This window comes from Triticum aestivum, chromosome 7B (assembly GCF_018294505.1).
Source record: "Triticum aestivum cultivar Chinese Spring chromosome 7B, IWGSC CS RefSeq v2.1, whole genome shotgun sequence".
NCBI classification, from domain to species: Eukaryota; Viridiplantae; Streptophyta; class Magnoliopsida; order Poales; family Poaceae; genus Triticum; species Triticum aestivum.
Window position 1 is genome coordinate 325,378,515 of NC_057813.1, and position 4,415 is coordinate 325,382,929.

Genomic DNA, 4,415 nt, shown 5'->3' on the forward strand with positions numbered 1-4,415 from the left:
GTGGCCCTTGGTGGAGGGGTCCGAAATCAACCCTATCTCTTGTTTCCCCACACATACGGACTCTAAAAATAGCCTATACTTATGTATTTCGAAATTACATGGGCCTGGCCCAATAATAAGGTGACGCAGCACCTAAAATAGCCTCGGGACGAAATTTAGGAAGTGGCATCTTGTATATTTCGTCCAAGGCTTCATGCACCCATTATGGTGGCTTCAAAGTCCTGAAATCATCACTTGTAACTCCGTTCTTGCTCCCCTTGCGCACGCCATCATCTCCATGCTTGTTCTTGCTCCAATGTTCATCCTTCTCCAAGCTAGGCCCTTCATTTGTAAGCAAAACAAATGTATCCAATTTAGGAAGCATCATATTCTCATGAACATTAGAATCATTACCAAGAAACGAAAGTACCTGGTAATTTAGTTGGCGTGCACGAGCTCTAGTAATTGGTCCAGTATGTATAGCAGCAGGGGTTGTGGGTGTAACAATTGTATTGATGTCCTCATCACTGCCTAACTTAGATACATTTGTGTTGCTTGCAATTGAAGGGCCTAGCACGGATAAGAAGGTTGAGCATTGGATATGGGTGTAACTGTGGTAGCCATGTCCTCATCACTCCCTTTCCTGCATAAAAAGAGAGTAGTGTGGGGCCTCGTAGGGGCGTGTTGGACTGTTACCATTAACTATTATGCTATTTTCGTCATTCTCGTGCTATGTTTTGGTGCTGTGTGCTCATGTGTAGGAACCACTTAGCTCGGGGGGACTTGCCGCAGTATTTGCTTCTCGAGGCTGAGGCCTCATTGTGCGCCTTGCGGCCTGCAAGAGTTAGTCATGAGTGGTAACTTCCGGCCTTGGTCGTGAGGGCGACCGACTCAGGTCCTGTGTCGCATCACGCTGCCCGTGGGGCACGGACCGGGAGGAGTGCTCCCGTGAAGGACTTGGATAGGAGAGCCTCACAAGACTGGGTCAGAAGAAACTCGCGAGTGCACCCGCGCAGCCCCCTCGCGAGACTTGCGAAAGAGAAAATGGGTCAGGAGGGCGACAAAGACAGAGAAACACTGGACGGGAATGGCGATAACGCTAAAAGCAACTCCAATAAAATTTCAAATAAGGATGAACAAGCCAACTGCAGAAAGCAAATGAAAAGCCGCGTCCAGCACCTAATCTGGTCTTCGACGTCTTCTCACCAGCGCCGGAGCTAAGTGCTGCCACTGGGCATGGGCGGGAGCCACCGAGGCCCGCGGGCGGATCTCCGGAGACTTCGGGGCGTGTACATCCCCAACTCATTATTACGTGAGAGTATCACGGGCGGCGACCTTCACAGGCATTGGCCTTCTTCACAGGCTCCGGGCCTTTCTCGGGGCGGTGAGCTTCATACGCATTTGCCTTCTTCACAGGCACCGAGCCTTTCTTGGTACGACTAGCTTCACATGCGACGGGCCTTCTTTATAGGCGCTGGGCCTTCTGTAACGCCCCGAGACCGACGCTCCAGAAGACTTCCAGCTACTCCGAGTTTCGTCGTGTGATTTGTTTTGTTTGTTGCATCATTTGCATTGCATCATGCCATCATGTCATTTTTTTTTAAAACTCAACTAAATAAATCGTATGGATTTTTTTTCGATCCATTTAAATCGAGGGAATTCACTCGTGATTTCTCTTTATAACATATTAAAGCCTCTCAGTATTATTAGGGAGCTATAATAAAATATTCCATTTTTGGAATCACCAAAACACACTTACAAAATATTTTCGTTCCTTTTCTGCTTCAAGTTTGGTCTCCAACCTTGCCAATATTTATTTCATCATTTTCCGGAGCTCCACCAAAAATCCAAACATTTTTGGACCTTCCCAAACCTCACTTCCTATTCAAATCATTTGAATTTAAATCAAATGAGTTTCAATTTAATCTTTCAATCATGGCCTTTCTATTTTTCTCGGAACAAACTCATTTTTGCGAGTCCGGAAAAATTATCCCCATGTCCTACTTCTTCCCCTAACCCCTCTTTCTATTCTTTCCTATCTCTGTTTTGTTTTTATTTTCTTTAGAGAGGGATAAGAGAGCCTTGCAGCCCAGCCGGCCTCTTAGGCCCGGCCAACCTAAGCCGGCCCAAGGCCCAGCCGGTGCCCCTCTAACCCTAGCCGCAGCGCCCGCACCCCATCTCTCCCCTCGTTCCCTGCCAGCGCCGCCTACACACGCATCGAGCAGGGAGACGAGCTCCCTGCGCCTGATCCTCTCACGGCCGCTCCCCTTGATCCCCTCTCCTCCCTCCTTGCCCGATCTCATCTCCCTCGCTCTCTCCCTCCGCACGCAGCGCCCAGCGCGCAGCTCTCCCTCCTCCCTCATCTCCCTCGCAGCCTCTCTTCCTCCCCAGCGCCGCGGCCTCGCCCTTCCTCCTCCTGCATCGAGCGCCCCCGCTCTTCCTCGCCCTTCTCCTTGCTCCGCCTCATCCCTTCCCTGAGCCCGTGCCCCTCCTTTGCCAGCCTCCGCCTGCAGGAGCAGAGCCCCGAGGTCGCGTCCTCGCCGGCGACCTCTCCTGTTTCGCCGTCGCTCAGGCCCGTTGCGGTGCCCAGCGTCGCCGGAGCCCTGCGCCAAGACCTCCCCCGCCTCGGTTCGGTCCTCCCCGCGCCTAGTCCCTCTGCTGCCCCCTGCTTCGTGCCTGCAGAAGTCGTCCTCCACGCCCGCAGGAGCGCCAATGCCACCAGGACGCCGTCCCGCGCCCAAGGCCCGGGCGTTCTAACCCTTGCACATCACTGTTGACCCGAGGAGACCACCGCCAAGTTCCACCAAGCCGATCGTGTACGTCTACCGTCACCGTGGGTTTTCATCAAGTTCGGCTACAGCACAAAGATACGTGCAACTACGTGGATTCGCCGAGTACGACTACTCATGGGACCCGTCAAGTTCATCTACGGGAGCCCGAACGACTACATTCGATGTGGATTTCGTCAAGTACCCCTTCGGATATGCCAAGTTCGACTACATGATGCGTCAAGTACCTCTACCGTCGACCCCGTGGGCGTCAAGTTCCTCTCCGAACGTGTACCACGACTTCCACTACATCGTGTACGACTACTTCCCACAATGACCCGTGAACGACTACCTCCACTACGGCCCGTGAACGACTACTTCCCTCGACGACTCGAACCGCTCCGAAAACACACGCTTCGAAGGTATAACGCCGAGACGACGCCCGTGACTTAATGCATGTGTTGAATGAGATGCATCGTTTGCTCCGTGATCAAATCGTCCTTGCGATGCCCCTCTTTTGCCATGCCACCGTTCCGTGGGAACCCGGAAGTCGGGATCACCCCACCATCTTGCATGACTCGCTCACGTCACGCCTCCTTTTGCACCGGTATCTCTGTGAGCTACCGGAACCGATATGTTGCCATGGCATCATTTTCGGATATGTTGCCGTGGCACCATTTCTGTTTCGCCGCCGTGGCACCCTTTTCATTCCGCCACGGCGAGTAATGCTTCATAACATGCTTATGTTAACGTTTTTATAAAAATTGCATAAAACCTGTATATGTCATCCGCATCATGATAACAACATTTAAAATGTTTAAACTTGTTGTTGCATTAAATTGCTAAATGATATGGGGATTCTCCGGAATTATTGTTTGTTGCTTCCGGCCTCATTTAACCTTGACTAGATAGGTAGTTTTCATTTGCTTCACCCTCTTGCCATGCTTAACAACATTTAATATTGTTGGGTACATAAACGGGATCAAACTAAATAACTTATCGTGGTGTTTTGTCAATATGCAGTTGCATATTGAGCTCCATTTAATTTGTAGGATTGTTTGTGCACTTTGCCATGCCTCATTAAACCGAACATGCATCATACTTGATTGTGCTTCATGCCATGTTTATGTGATGGTTGTTTACTATGTTGTTTGTTTCTTTCCGGGTTGCTTCTCTCGTTAGCTTCGGTTTCGTTCCGGAGTTGTGAGGATTCGTTCGTCTACGACCGTTTGTCTTCTTCTTGGACTCGTTCTTCTTCCTTGCGGGATTTCAGGCAAGATGATCATACCCTCGAAATCACTACTATCTTTGCTATGCTAGTTTGCTCGCTCTTGCTATGCCAATGCTACGATGCCTACCATTTGCTTGTCAGCCTCCAAAATTGCCATGTCAAACCTCTAACCCACCATGTCCTAGCAAACCGTTGATTGGCTATGTTACCGCTTTGCTCAGCCCCTCTTATAGCGTTGTTAGTTGCAGGTGAAGATTGAAGTTTGTTCCTTGTTGGAACATGGAGATGTTGTTCCTTGTTGGAACATGTTTACTTGTTGGGATATCACAATATATCTTATTTAATTAATGCATCTATATACTTGGTAAAGGGTGGAAGGCTCGGCCTTATGCCTGGTGTTTTGTTCCACTCTTGCCGCCCTAGTTTCCGTCATATCG